We start from the raw sequence: 16,842 nt of genomic DNA, 5'->3' as shown, positions 1-16,842 counted from the left end.
ACTTGTCCCAAATCTAGCAAATAACACTCCATAAGCAATTAAGAGACTGAGACATGTTGTTAGCAGCTGTGTGACGATTACTCCTATCATAAAGAAAGTGTCTGTACAAAATGGCAATCTTGTGGACTTTTAAATCCACTGAACATTTAAATCATGTGCTTGTGGACATTTAAAACATGTGCTCATTCCAAGCCATACATAAATAGATTAGTCGGCAACTTACTAGATTAAAATATCACAGCTCAGGTGAGGTCTGGTTGAGCTGAAGTTGTCAACTGCTGGCATGAGTTAATAATAATACTCGCTAAAGCCAGATAGGGCGGGGTGTCAGTGAGCAAGTGTGGGGTGGGGTTGGTTGCGCTATCACTGGTTTCGCGCGAGAAACAGCTCTGGACCAGGGGTTTCAGGAAGGGGATATTAGCTAAGTGAGCGTTGTTTTCAGGCACTATGATTAACAGGCTGAGTTTGAGCCTTCGGTGGGTGGAGTCTGTTATAGCTCGTCAGTTATGCGTGAGGAGGGGGAGCTTTGTGTGTGTTGATTAGTCAGCTGAGCGGAGAGCTTGGAAGGGGAATGTGCAGTGTAGGAGCGTGATTGAAGGAGTTCAGCAAGAACGTTTCGTTGTGTTCGGGGATTTCATCGGGAGCTTTGCAGCGATACAAAATTAAGTTTTGTTAAGAAAAGTGTGTTCTTTCCAAACGACGTCGGACTGTGAGGTAGGGTTGATTAGCTTGAGCGGCTGGCTTTATTGTATTGAATTATGTCTAATCCATGGAGTTACAGTAAAAAAAAAAAACGACAACAAAAAAAAAAAAAAAGATTGGTGAGACAGGGGTTGTTTACCGTGTTGTATGGTGGTGCAAGTTGGTATATGCGTTTATTGTAATAAATTAAAGGGAAAAGAACGCATATAAAAGATACATGTTCTGCGTGTACATGTTACGTCAGGATATTAAAATTTTTTTGTTTTAAACTGAAGGATTAATAATAACTTTAACTTCAGGGCCGTTGGTAATGCGGTAGTTGCATTTAAACAGAAAAACACGGTGTTTAAAAAGTTTTGAGCTGGATTTTTTCTTTTTCTGTTGGGGTAAGTTTATTTTGATAGATTGATTTGCTGAACTTTGGAACTAAGTGTTTAGAGCGTGCTCCGTTGAATTTGGAAACTCATGTGTCCTTGGCTTTCTGGTACTGTACACACCTTCCTGGGGGCCAAGGCTGTTAAGAAAGTGGCTATTTCTTTTAATATGAATAGTTTACAAAAAGATACTCATGTTTTTTGATACACTGTATTAGTGTTGGTAATATTGATATATAGTCCATCCTGTGTGGTTTTATTTATTTTATGTTTTATCTATTTTTTTGTACTAATTGTATTAAAGTGTTGCGTGAACACATCAGTTTCTCCTCGAAACCGAACACATTTTAAATTACACTTTTGATACAATTATCTTTTGGATTACATGTATTTGTTTGGGGCGGGGTAAGACGATTTTCTTAGTGCTGCATGATTTGAAAGTACTGAAGCCAAAGCTTTTCCAAATGGACTCCCCATCAAAGGCTTCATGTTTACACTGCGCTTTTTTTTTTAAAGGTCTGTTTAAAAATATATATATATATATATATATATATATATATATATATATATATATATATATATATATATATATATTATAACATATTCATGCACGTCGCGACTATCTTGTAGAAAACCCTGTGTTTGCATTGGTGTTGCTGAATCTTAGCAGTTTTGCATTAGCACACTGCAGCAGGGGGCAACACCGTTTTGATAAATGCAGTGAAATCTGTAACATGGTGTATATGGGATATAGAAGGATGGCTTGCAGTTTACAAACCCCTGTACTGTCCCAACGGGGTACTTATGTTTAAGTAAAATCAGTGCAGATATGTCTATGTATCATCTTTCTAAAGTTAATATCTTGTATTTAGAAATGGAGCAATCTCTTTACCCCCACTCAACCTGGTAAAATATGCATACGTTATTTATTTAACATTAAAACTTACAAAACCTGTAGCTGGTATTGATACCTCCTTGGAGGTGCAAGAGTAATACTGGAGGGCCACCACCAGGAATGTCAGCAGGCAACAATGTCCAAGGTTTAAAATGAATGGCTTTGCTCTTGCTATTGGTAACATAGATAATAGTTGAAATACACTACTTGAGTGATTTGAGATGAGTTTTTATAGCATACAGTTTTACTTTTTTTGTTATTTCTATTGCAGTATATCAAATTATTTTCTCCTTCCCAAATATTCACATTGTACAGTTGGATAATGTATTTTCTTTATGGTAAATTGGATAACTATCTTGAGTAGACATTATGTACACTAGTGCAACATTACATAAGCATTAGCTTGAAAAAGCAAGGCAACATTGCCAATTGGAAAGCCTAATCAGGGTGACAAAATTGATTTCAGATTCAGGTAGTTGCAAATTTAATCTTGGTTTCAAAGATGGCTTCAGTGCAGCAGTTCTGCATAAGTAAAATGCTGGCTAGGTTTCTTAGCTGGGACAGAAATAACTTGTTTTGAGACATTTCAAGTTTGATTACATGCTTCTGGGGATGCATCTCTCCAGCGACAAGAGGTGTTTGTCTCCATTACAGTTTTATATATACAATATTGAGAACGCTTGTCCAAGTTGTGATACTGAAAGACTTTATTTTGTATGATCAAGTGAGGTGGAATAAGAAAGGCTCAGACAGTTCAAGATGGCTATATGTCTTTTTGCTTCATGGTAAATAAATTAGCAGGGCGGGATGATGGGGGTAGATATTTTTGACACCATGGATATGTTTGCCATGGGCCCACAGTCGGGCACAGTATTTGATCTGGTTAGAAACAAAGTATCTGACTAAGTGTTCATGCTAGAATGCACAATGAATTTTCCAGTTATAGCCAAGGCTACTGGAAAATGGTGTCAAAAATAGACGCTGTATACATTGACTAGTCTACTGCAGATACTTTGCTGAAGAAGTTTTCTTTATTTGGAAAACATTTTTGGAATAGAATTTTAAATCTAAACTTCATGTTCTCTTGTATGGAATGTGCGTACTTAAACAGTCTGGTGTGTGTTCAAGGACATAGTGTACTGTATGCTCTTGTTTGTGCTATTCTCTCTATTAAAATAAAAGTGCAATGTGCATAAATGTTGGTTATGAAAATCACTCTGCATTTAAGGAATTACTATTCAGTTAAACATAGCATCATGGAGTGTTCCATTTACAACAGCAATACGAGTTATTGTCTAGTGAAAGCTAATAGACAAACAATGTAGGACTGCACAGCAAGTCTTGCAGTACTTTTCAGGAGTTATTGGAAGACTGATCTCGACATGAAAATGCACCAGACCAAGAGAGAGTGATGAAACTTACTGTGATCACAGTGAGGTTACTGATCGTGACAGTGAAAGTGATAATGAAGTTGCAGAAATGTTCTGACGGAGACAAACACAGCCACAGCTGCATACTCAAGTTAGATTTTTGTTACCACCCTGGAGGCAGCAGTTGCCTACTTTTAGGTAGAGATTGATCGACGGGCCGTGTATCAGCTTGTGGATGCAGAAGGGCTGCACTCTTAACAGTTTACAAGTGCAAACCAAAAAAAAAAAAAAGTAATTTTGCTGAGCAAGCTTCATCCTTCCATTGTCATCAGGAATAATGCATAGAAGATCCCAGAGACTGTACAGTTTTACAATTCCACGATGTTTAGAGTTGATATAGTAGACCAGACACATGACAGTTGTGCTTTGTGCAATAAGGAGAGTGTGGCAAGCACTGCACATGCCTGTTGGTTGTATAAACTAGATTCCACAAGGTACTATTTTTTTTTTTTTTTACATTCCTCATTTTGAACAGTTGTACGTTCCATTTTTTGAATATTTGAACAATGCACACTTAACAGTTTTACCTTACCATCATTTGAACAGTTCTAAGTTCCATCCTTTGAAGAGGTGTAAGTTCCATCCTTTGAGCTTTTGAACATTTTTTTTTTTTTTTTAATGTAGTCCTGTTGTGCATGATTATATTACAAAAATAGTTATGGAATAACAGTGTAGCAAACCAGCTATTGCAAGACTGGAGATGGAAATTACCGTTGAATAGCCAACAGAGTTGAACTCAGGCGCAAAATAAAAGGGTAAATGGAAAACACTAAAATAAAACAGTCAAGCAAACATGGGCACTGCAATTCTTTACTGGTCCACAGTGTCATAAGCACCTGCTGCATCTCAAAAGGCGTCTATAAGCTGCTAAAACCACCCAATTTTATAACCCAGCATTCGCATACATGTGCAACATTTTACACAATGCAACCAATCATAACTCCACTTCCAACACCTCCCCCAAGCCTGGTGTCCATCACGTGTACCAAGCAGGCTGCAAAAACAGTGTCACAAACAGTTCTGGAGGAAAACAAACCATGTCAAACATAGTTTTTTGCAATCCTATGTTTGTGTTCATTTGCTCTCCAGATATCGCAGGTAAGATGGAGAAATGTCTGATTTATAGCCGTGCAACAACAGCCTGTTCTCTGTGATAAGCAGCACAAGAAATATCTAGATAAAGAATACAAAGAAATTGTGGGAAAATATAAGTGAGAATCAGAATTCCAGTTTGGCACTATTTGGTATGTTAAAATAAACACACTGTTTGACGATAGTGTAAAACTGTCTGTGCTGTCTGATGTTACATCTGCGTTTTACTGTTTAAAATAAATAAATAATAAAAATACCAGGAGGCATCGAAATGATTGTATTTGTGGTCCTATCTGTACTTCTAATTCTGTTTAACGCAAAACAGTTTCATAGCGTGCGATGCTGCTTTGGTTTTATATGCATTATAATATATCGGTTAAAGACAGCTCGGGTAGTTTTAGGTATATATGTCGGTAGTTCATGTTAAGAAGTTTTACGTACCTGGAAATGTTACAACTCAAAGAAAATGAATGAAAGTGAAATATGAAAATTAGTGTGTTTTTATTGAGCTGTAGCATTCAAATTATGACAAACATGCACCCCTGTTGGCTTCCTGGAACTGTTGTCTCTAGGTTACATAATTAAATAATATAATACTTTTATTAAATACAAACCAAGATGCCGTCTCTGTTTTAGATTATGTTTGTAGTTTTTATGTACCTTCATCCAACTAGCAGGCTAGGGTCTATTTAATTTATTTATCATGCTTGATGTGCAGTCACCCAGTACCAGACACAATTTCTCCTTGTAATTATGTAGTATGTGTTTTTATTTATTTTATAAATAAAACAAAGTTTCAAGCAAATCCAATTTTTTTCACAGCAGTAGCTTTCATTACGTGAGCTCTAACTAAATTGTACCAGCGTAAATCGTTTGTGTTCAAAATCACAATCCCATGGCAGGACCCAATGCAGATCCTCTTGAGTTTGCACATTTTATATATTTTTTACTGTTCAAAGTTAGACCCTTAAATTGGACATACGTTTTATGTAGGTCATGATAATTTACTTTTTCAATGTACTATAGCTCTAATTCAGTTTCTTACACCTGTGGTGGCAGATGTATGTCATTATCATTGTTTGAGTAAAGCACAAGATACAAAGTCAGTTACAGTGAGGCCCATGGTTAAATCTGAACAATAATTGCAGAATTTATGCAAATTTGATGTCTGCACAGTGGCATCCAAATAGGGTGTTAGTGAGTTTTTTGTTCGGTACAAGTTTTGAATGTTTATCGATTTGCCTTGCAGTATGTGTTCAATTCCTGTGTTCAATGTGTTTTCTTCATTGTGAGAATCCTCTTTCATTTTTGGAATGTATATAAAAAGAAAACTCTATGTAACTCTGTTCAGCTCCAGGTCTATGATTTTAGCACAGGGCTAGAGGTTAACTTAAGGTAGCAGTAAGGAAATTAGGTAGTAAAAATTGTCTTACTTGGTAGTGGACATCCCCAAATTATATATTATATATATATCTATAGAATATATATATATATATATATATATATATATATATTATATATATATATATATACTTACTACACCCTCTTAAGCATCATTTGGACAGTATTGTACTGCAGGAAGTAGTATATTGCTATCATAATAGCTAGAAAAAGGCAATTAACAAATGAAGACAGACAGACTATTATAACCCTTAAAAGTGTAGGTCTTTCCTTTAGAGAAATTGCAAAGAAAGCCAAGGTGTCAGTGAGTACAGTTTCCTACACCATCAAAAGGCACTTGGAAACTGAAGGAAACTCTGACAGGAAGAGGTCTGGCAGACCCAAAACCACAACAGAATCAGAAGACAAGTTTCTGAGTGTCAACAGGTTGTGTGATAGGCGGCTCACAGGACAACAGCTTAACACTGTTCGAAGTAAGCAAGTCTCAGTTTCAACTGTGAAGAGAAGACTTTGAGCTGCAGATTTGACAGGTCGAGTGGCAGTAAGAAAGCCATTGCTAAGATGGCAAAATAAGAAAAAGAGGCTTGCCTGGGCCATGAAGCACTGCCAGTGGACTACTGAAGACAGGAAGAAGGTCTTATGGACCGATGAATCAAAATTTGAAATCTTCGGTTCATCACGCAGGGTTTTTGTACGCGGTCGATTAGGCGAAAGGATGGTTCCTCGGTGTGTGACAGCAACTGTCAAACATGGAGGAGGAAGCGTGATAATCTGGGGCTCTTTTGCTGGATCCAGAGTCAGCGACTTGCACAGAGTGAGTGGCAACCTGAACCAATATGGCTACCACAGCATTTTCCAGCGCCATGCAATACCCTCTGGTATATGCCTAGTTGGTCAGGGGTTCATCCTACAGCAAGATAATGACCCAAAACATACCTCCAGGCTATGTCTGAACTACCTTAGAAAAAAAGAACAAGGCGGTGGGCTTCAAATCATGGAATGGCCAGCACAGTCTCCAGACTTAAACCCCATTGAGCTGGTTTGGGATGAACTGGACAGAAGGGTGAAAGCAAAGCAACCTACAAGTGCAACACATTTGTGGGAACTTCTGCAACAGTGTTGGGAAGAACTTTCCGAACAATATTTGATTTCCATTGTAGAAAGAATGCCACGAGTGTGTTCGGCTGTTATATCTGCAAAAGGTGGCTAGTTTGAGTCAAAAATTGATTCCATGATTTTTTTTTTATCTCCAATTGTTTATTTGTCCTATGCTTTAATTTCAGAGTACATTGAGACATTAAACTGTGTAAATTTCAATAAAAACTGGAAAAATGAAGGTGTTCTAAAACTTTTGACCGTAGTGTGTGTGTGTGTGTGTGTGTGTATGTATATATATATATATATATATATATATATATATATATATATATATATATATATATATATATATATATATATATATATATATATAGTGTTTATATTAGTGTGTGTTATGAACACATACTTCTCTACCTTTTTAAGAGTCTACCTTTTGTGTATTCATTTTTAGCATGGGTGATACCAGGGTTAGCATTACAACAAAACAGGAGCCGACATTCTCCATGACAGATTAAATTAGTATAGTATAGACATTAAATAATCTTAATGTCCTGTTAGGCCATTGCCTGTTATCTTATAAAATCGTAATGTTTTTAACAGTTATTTAATTTTACTTTTGCTCCATAAAATAAACTTCATACAGTGAAACTCCGATACAAATGTACTGCCTTGGGACCATAAAAACAGTATGATTTAACTGAGGTATCTAATAACCAGATACATACACATAGCTGCCAAATCAGCACGGAAATCTAAACCTAGTAAAATGCTAATTGATTAATGTTCATATACAATGTATGTAGTATAAAGGTTTATTACAGAAGAAACCATATAAAACAATGTAACATGTAACTAGTACTGTACATTACTATACAGTATGTAACATTCTATGTTTAATACAGTAATTCTATGTTGCCTTGGATAAAGAGGGTCAGTGAATTATCAAAAATAACAAACATGTAATGTACTGAATAATACTGTACTGTAATTAGTAAAATAAAACTACAGTACAGTAATATTAAATTATAGGAATAATAATATACAAGTCAATAAACATTACCATACAGTCTGTCAGTTCAGGCACAGTAATCGTTGCTTGTAGCTATTTTAAGAAGTCTTTTAGTCCCTAGCCACATTAGGTTGTAGAACCTAGTTAAGGGTTCAAAACCTGTTTAAAAGTGCTTAAATCGATTTGTCCTCCTGGGGCACTCTTGAAATTAGGGTCTGTCCTGGACTAAAAAAAAAAAAAAAAAAAAAAAAAAAAAAAAAAAGAGGGTCATACATAATCGCACAAATTGTACTTTTTTTTTTTTTTTTTTTTTTAATTTATTTAAGATTGTGAATTCTGGAATTCTCATGGTCTCTTTTCTGGAGCTTGTTTTTATATGTCTTTTTTTTTTTTTTTTCTACTGTGAAATCTGCTGCCTTAAAACCAGGCTTGAAATGCAACCCTTTACTGTAAGGCTGAGTAGGAATACATGAATAAAAAGAAAATCTTGAGTTTAATCCACAATTTTTATCCTGTGGTTTTTGGATCACTTCAAAGCCAGTTGGCAGTGGGTATTGCTTAGTGCTTTTTCTCTCTTGCTTATTGTTGTTTGCACTTCCTTGAATAAATGTCCTACTGTACATTTTCACAGACTGAATCAGAAATTTGTTAACCTGCTGGCCTGGCTTGTTAGCTGCTTTGGCACTGAAGCTTTGTTTTCAAGTTTTGAAAATGTGAAGGGCTACTGAAAAGCAGATTCTTAGTGTAGATTTATTTTTCTAAAGTTTATTTTATTAATTTTTATTTTTTCTCCCAAAACAAACATTCTTGATATGGTACACATGCTGTAATTGGAATCCACTAGTGACAGTGGTGTTGAAGTGACATTTCAGGGAACAAATATAAATCTTGTAATGTAGCCCTCTGGAACTGAAGGAAATGGCAAGCAAACTGATGTAGTACCATGACTCAAGTGCTTAAGTTTAGAGAGGAGCTGTGTTAACACCAGCAGAATACGGTATCCCCAGTTTCATGCAACAGTTGTGATGGTGACCAAACATATGTGAATACTGTTGTGCAAACAGTCTGCTTTAAAATCAACAGTTGCATTCAAGAAATTTAGAACAAGAGCCACAAAAAATAAAAATAGTTAAGGTTTGTGTGTTGTACATGTGCCATTAACAAAATGCCCTGAAAACTTCAATGTAAAGTAAATTGTTTTAATGAAGGGCTGTAGTGCATCAAAAAGCTCAATAATTAATCAAAAAAGAAGGGAAAAAGTTACCGTGTGAACCGAAGAGAAGATTTAAAAAAAAAAAAAAAGTTGGTACGAACTATAGTCTCCTAGATTTATTGTTGTATAAATTGTATTATGCTTTATAGCTGTAAGGCACGTTTACGAAACCTATGACATGTTAGGTTGGGAAATAAAACACTAATTGTATTTCGCGACCTAGGCTAGATACATGATAACATTCCTGTTCTAATTTAGCTGTCATGCTGAGTTCTTCAAGTCCATGGGTTCTCCGCAGTGTGGTATCATATGAAATTACTGGACCTCGCTGCTCCCCAACCTTTGCTGGCCCATGGGCAACAACACTGAACACTGAATAAGTAATGTTCAGACCCCAATTTTAATTATGGAAGGGAACTTTAGGGTTTTATAGTGTTTTCACATATGTCAGACAAAAACAAGTGTTGATTAAAAATAAGAAATCTAAAATGGCATAATCTGAAGAACTCCATTTAAATGAAATGGAAAAAACCACACGCACACAACTGTGTACCTTCCCACAACTTAGCGAATTCTTAAGTGCCTTGAACCCCCATTGCTTTAGTATTAACCTGGACGAGTGGTGTAGCCAGAATTTTGTTTGGGGGGGGGATTTTTTTGATGATGGTTAATAACACTGGTATAGAGTAAAGTAAATATATAAATACCATAAAAAAAAAATTACTGAAGTTAAGTAAAATAAATATATAAATAACATAAAAAATACTGACATTAAATGCTGGGTGAGATTGGAGAAGTTGACTGACTACAGAAGCACAAGAAATATGAACGCTGTCAACACGTAATTAATGATTTCAAATGATCGTCAACCATATTTTTCTCTTAATAAACCACAAATGTAATATATTGTGAGGAAGAAACGAACGGACCTATATATATGTATATACACACACACACACACACACACTGCCTTAAAAAATATATATATATATATATATATATATATATATATATATATATATATATATATATATATATATATTTTTGTATAGTTTGTACAGTAGCTACTTCTATTTATAGTACTTTAACACAGGAGAGGGTATTACTAAAAAACCTTCCTCGTTTCACAAACCCTATTGCAAATTCTAGACTCCCAGTTAGAATTACTTGAGCATTAATTTGTTACTCGAGTACTTAAACATTTTAATAATGTCTCTTCATGAATGTAAGTTCAATATATTGTAGCGACCCGGTCAGTTCAGGTTGGCAGAGTTTTGTTTCATCAGGTCCTGTGCATTCACGTTATCTGTATTGTTCTGGGGTGGGACCGTACCACTAGTTTCAGTAGTGTGTGTGCGTGTGAGCCACCGTTGGGTGCAGACCGTGTCATCTACACACCCTTGCTCTTCGCCCCTCATGAGTAGTGGTCCGTTGTCTTCTCTGTGTGCAAGGGGACTGATAGAGCCATAGCCTGTGTGAGTGTGTGTGTGGAATGGAGAAAGTGAGCGAGTTTTTAGGATAGAAAGGAGGAAGGGTTTATTGTTTTTTGTGGTGTGATCCTGACCCAAACACGGACCCTGTTTAATTAATAAAATAGTTTTGTTAGCGCCAGAGTCCTGTCTCCATCTCCTGCTTTGAGCCTCAAGACCAGGGGTTGCTACAATGTTTTATTCACGTATATACGGTTTGTTTGAGGTTTTCAAATTTAAATTACTCTGTGTCTGAAAGTTATGTGGTTGTCTGTTTTATGGCTTTTTCTAAATAAATACCCTGATGGCTTTTGAAAGGCAGGATCACGAAAATAAGGAAGTTATATATATATATATATATATATATATATATATATATATAAAAAAAAAAAAAAAATACACATACAGACACTAGTGTCCTCGGCTCACCGCGCACCAGCGACCCCTGTGGTCTGGACAGGCGTCTGCAGGCTTGCCTGTAAGCTGCCCACAGCTGCATTGTCCTCTGCGGCTGTAGCTCTGGGTGGGTGCACGGTGAGTCTGCAGTGTGTAAAGATGCGGTGTGTAAAGAAGCGGCTAACGGCACGTGCTTCGGAGGACAGCGTGTGTTCTTCACCCTCCAGAGTCGGCGTAGGGGTGGTATCGGTGAGCTGAACCTAAAAATAATTGCCGACGTCTAAATTAAAAATAATAATAATATTGTCTGACATTATGTTAGAGTGCTTGAAATGTAACACTTGAGCACTAAATTACTTGAAATTCCCACTCCTAGTAGTCTTTTTGTAAAGTTACTTTGTGCTGAAAACATTATAGCAAGCTCGAGTACACACTGAGAGGCAGACAATTGGAATTTTGATTGTCAGTATGTATGGAAACTATTTTTCTGCTCCATATTATCCCTCCTGAGGTAATCCATACTTGTCTTCACTCTACACAGCTGGGGTGACATTCCTGTCAAGTTATTGGATTACATTCAGTTTGAAGTATGTGCCCCTTATGGAAGGCATGTACTAACCACATTGTTGAAGTTGTTCAACTGTTTAGTTTTGGCTTGGTTCAGAGGAATTATATGTAAATGCTAACTTCACTATAACAGTTCCCTGTGTATCGATTCCAACAGCAAGAACTTATTATTATTATTATTATTATTATTATTATTTGTTTTCAATGGAGTTTATCACAATTAGAATGATCGCTAACCAGGATCGACCTGAGTACAACTATATCAGTACTGACTTACACAGTGAATGTGTTATTCTCCTCTGTGAAAACAAAGACAATGGTTAGCTAATTCAAAGATAACATATTGTAGTGTAACGCATTTATGATGTGTACAGTCGTTGCCAGCCCGCCATCTTCACACAAACTGCAACCAGACAACGGGTGTGAGGAGGCGACTGCAAACTGCATTGAGAAAAGCACGAAAAATATGAAGCAGTCTATGCTGGATATTTTTTTTAAGAGAAAGGACATGTAATTACTGTTCCATTATTTACTTGTTCATTTCTTTAATGTTTTCTTTTAAACATACTGTTTTATATGTTGATCATTGTGAAGTAATCTTCAGAAAAGTACTATATATTAATGTTCAATTTATATAGGATGTTTCTTTATTTTGATGCAGCAATTTGCCAAACTCTATTATAGTGAACAACCCAATGTAATTAATGTTTCTGCAGTTCCCGTGGGGGTTCGTTATAGTGAACTTAGCATGTACGTGTGTACACAGTATATGACAGATTATACTGTTGAGGATACCATGTGAAACTGTAATTATGTTTTACTGTTTTAAATATTAAAGATCACTAAAGATGAAGCAGCTAGTGTACTGTATCCCACTGGGATAAGCCACATTTGGAGGAGCAATTTACAGGAGATTCCAGTTTTTCTTTCTGTTTAATGCCTTGTGGTTTAGAGTGTGTGACCTAAGAAAGCACAAGGCATGTGACATATTCTTGGAATAGTGCCTACAAAATGTTACAATCACATGCAGACTCCAATCATCACTGTAGGTTTTGTTTCAGAACATTGCAATACAGTGGTATGGAGCATTTTGTCCACCTCCCCAGTTTTTGTCAAAGTTCTAGTTCTCTCACATACACACACACACACACACACACACAGACAGACAGACAAGTTATCTGCTTCACAGAAAATATTGAAATGCTCAATCTTTAGCCTTTTCATATATATATATATATAATTTTTTTTTTTCCCTGTTAAATTTGTTCCCAAATCTATTCACAAGTGCTTGCTTAAAGTATTGCTACAGTTGTCGCCCCCCCATCATTTGTTGTTGCCATCAGTTTATTTGGTTCAACTTAAGCAGTCTTTGCCACACTGTTGCATCAAGGTCCGTTTCATCAAGATCCGTTTTCTGCCTGTCTCCAGCTTCATGATCCAAAGTCTTCTAGACTGGATTGTGTAGGTCTTGTAGAGTTCTGGTTCCCTTTGCAAATTTTTCCAAATAAAATGCTTTGTAGTAATGTACAGTAGCCATGCTACCCGATGTGTAGTGTTATTTTCAGATGCGCGGATAAAAAGTGGTGTGCACGCGTAAACAACTTCTGCTTAGAAAGCATGGAAGAGCCCATTCAAATCTGGTACGTTATGCTGTTCGGTCTTTTTTTTTTTTTATATTGAGTATCACATTTTTCTACCATTTAAGAAAATAGTATGGCTTCCCATGTACTCGCATGGACCTCTCAGAACTACATTTCCTCATTTCAACCATCATTCTTCTGCTCACATATGTAACAGATGGATTTACTAAAGGATGATGGGAACTGTAGTTCTGAGAGGTCCATGTGGGTACATGGAAAGTCAGAGGCAGGGAATGCAATATACAAGTAAAAAAAAAAAAAAAAAAAAAAAAAGTGAAACACGCACCCCTTACGTAAACAGTTGAAGCAATACATGGGCCAGGTTATGAATAATATGACGTGCGTCATACTGAGTGTTCCAGCTAATACACACACATGGCTGTGCTGCAAGCTTACCAACTTGTTTTTCAACAGTGATGAGGAGACCCTGAGACCCTGAGGCTTTAATTTATTTTAAGGTACACGTAATGCATACATTTTTTTTTTAATGACATTTATTCATTTTAAAACCAGTTGTGAAGCTTTTTTGAGCGTGCTGAAAATAAACCAAATACAAACTTGTTTTCTGATATAACAGGGTTGATAGTATACATTTGTATGTGTGTTATGTTTTTTTTTTTGTATTAACAATATTTCGTGCATTTGAGTCTTGCAATGAATTTTCGTATTTTGCTCCTTTTCCAGCGTTCTTATTTATCAGTGTACATGTTTATAAAAAACAAATTAGTCACTTTTGCTTTAGATTTTGTGATGACTTGTATTGATTTTATTGTTAATCTTAAAAACAGTTTTGAAGCATTTTTGAGCATGTTCTGGGCCAACAGTCTTAACTAACTTTTCGATATTGCAGGATAATTACATTTTTTTCATAGTCAAACAATTTCATGTGGTGGTTTTGTAATGAAGATTTGTTGCTTGTTAATTTTGCATCAATTTGTCCGTGCTTACCAATGTAACATTTTCAGGGTGAACAACACATATGTGTTATTGACGATGATACTTATTGCTTTTATTCATTTTAATACCATGTTTGTTTTTTATTGTGCTGCAAACCTAGTTTAATACACTCTTGTGTTCCGATATTTACAGGCTGTCTAGTGGATTTTACATTATTTTATTATTATTATTATTATTATATTATTATTATTATTATTATTATTATTATTATTATTATTATCTTCCATATTCAGATTTGTTCTCGAAAGATGCATTTAAACAAGAAGAATTCGAGTAAAAACTTTGTAAAAGGTTGTATCAACGTATTATATTATTCTTACTTATGTGTGTGTGTATATATATATATATATATATATTATATATATATTCATAGTCGGATGTCTTTCAGATGAAATAGTCAAAAGTGAAAACAACGTCTAATATCAAAGGAATTTTACTTAAATATATATATATTCACCTATTGTTGCCTTATAGCAAAAATGTTTTATATATATATATATATATAGTGCTTGCAAAAGTATTCAGACCCCTGACCAATTCTCTCATATTACCAAATTACAAATGGTGCATTGAAATTTTGTTCTGTTTGGTATTTTATTTTAAAACATTTAAACTCAAACTCAATTATTGTGAGGTGACATTGGTTTTATGTTGGGAAATATTTTTAAGAAAAATAAAACTGAAATATCTTGCTTGCATAAGTATTCAACCCCTGTGCTATGGAAGCTCCCATTTTGAAAGAAATTGCCCTAACGAGGACACAGTTACCTTACCATTGGCCTCCACCTGTGAACCATTAAAGTTGCTGTCACATTTTCTGCATAAAAACCCCACTGTTGAAGGAGTGGTAAGGCTGTGAATCTGAAGGAAAATGAAGACCAAAGAGCATTCTGCAGAAGATAGAGATAGTTATACAAATGCATAGATTAGGGAAAGGGTACAAAATAATATCCAAGTGTCTGGATATCCCAGTGAGCACAGTTGGATCAATAATCAAGTGGAAGCTGCATCACACCACCCAAGCACTGCCAAGAAAAGGTCGTCCCTCAAAACTCAGCCCTCAAACAAGAAGGAGACTTGTGAGAGAAGCCACAGAGAGGCCAACAATCACTTTGAAGGAGCTACAGAGTTCAGTGTCTGGGAGTGGAGTAATGGTGCACCAGTCAACCATATCAAGAGCTCTGCATAACACTGGCCTGTATGGGAGGGTGGCAAGAAAGAAGCAGTTACTCAAAAAGTACCATCTGAAAGCACGTCTGGAGTTTGCCAGAAAGCAAAAGGGAAAAGGTTTTGTGGTCAGATGAGACCAAGATAGAGCTTTTTGGCCAAAACTCAAAGGGTTATGTGTGGTGCAAACCTAACACTGCCCATGCCTCAAGACATACCATCCCTACAGTGAAGCATGGTGGTGGCAGCATCATGCTGTGGGGATGCTTCTCATCAGCAGGGACTGGGCATCTTGTTTCAATTGAAGGAAGAATGGATGGAGCAAAATACAGGAAAATACGGCAAGAGAATCTGCTTCAGTCCGCTAAAAAACTGAAGCTTGGGAGGAAATTCACCTTTTAGCAGGACAATGATCCCAAGCACAAGGCCAAAGCAACATTGGAGTGGCTCAAGAACAAAAAGGTGAATGTCCTACAGTGGCCCAGTCAAAGTCCTGATCTCAATCCCATTGAGAATCTGTGGCACTATTTGAAAATTGGGGTCCACAAGCGTCGTCCAATCAACCTGAACATCTGCCAAGAAGAATGGGCCAAAATCACTCTGACACTGTGTGCAAAGCTGGTACATACTTACCCCAAAAGACTTAAAGCTGTTATTGCAGTGAAAGGTGGCTCTACCAAATGTTAATGTGTGGGGGTTAAATACTTATGCAAGCAAGATATTTCAGTTTTTTATTTTTCTTAAAAATATTTCCAAACATAAAACCAATGTCACCTTACAATAATTGATTTTGAGTTTCAGTGTTTTAAAATAAAATATCAAACGGAATGAAATTTCAATGTACCATTTGTAATTCAGTAATACAAGAGTATTTGTCAGGGGGCTTGCAAGGCACTGTGTAATATATTTATATATATATATATATATATATATATATATAGATATGTGTGTGTGTGTGTGTGTGTGTATGTATCTATCTCTCTCCATCTATCTACACGCACACATACTTGGGGGTGTACAATACAAACTGTTATTACCTACTGACACAACCTTTAATGACGTTGCTGGAATGTTGCAATTTACTTATGTCTTTTCTGTAAGGTTGTGTGCAGGCAGCTTTTTCATGATTGCTTCTGAAGTATTTGCAGATGTTCGTGATCTTATCTTGCATAATAAAGGGTTAGTCTCCAATAGGCGCCGGGGCTACTGTCAAATATTGTATATAAGCACTGGGGCGTTTTATTTAAAGTTTTACGGTACACAAACTAGTGTGGAAAATGTGTCCTGTGTGCACTTACTGGTAGTGTCTGTCACACTGGATGATAACTGTAATACTCGCACAAAAAATGGTTAAACTATTTATGTATGGCCTTTCCAGGAGAATTACTATGCATCAGACTTGTAGGACTTGAGTCGCTTTTTTCGTGACTCG

At 36.1% G+C, this 16,842-nt stretch overlaps 1 protein-coding gene across 3 annotated transcripts in view; it reads left to right on the top strand.

Moving 5' to 3' along the window:
• Positions 1-517: 517 nt before the first annotated feature.
• The window catches only part of LOC121313364 (growth factor receptor-bound protein 10-like), a 104,810-nt gene continuing 88,485 nt past the window's right edge, over positions 518-16,842 (top strand). For all 3 annotated transcript variants that reach the window (XM_041245789.1, XM_041245788.1, XM_041245787.1), the window contains exon 1: positions 518-714. The gene's annotated coding sequence lies outside the window, so the exon portion shown is untranslated. The remainder of the gene's footprint in view (positions 715-16,842) is intronic.

The sequence above is a fragment of the Polyodon spathula genome, chromosome 3 (genome assembly GCF_017654505.1).
Source record: "Polyodon spathula isolate WHYD16114869_AA chromosome 3, ASM1765450v1, whole genome shotgun sequence".
NCBI lineage: Eukaryota > Metazoa > Chordata > Actinopteri > Acipenseriformes > Polyodontidae > Polyodon > Polyodon spathula.
The sequence above is the reverse complement of the archived record's forward strand: the minus strand, read 5'-3'. Positions and strand labels throughout refer to the sequence as shown.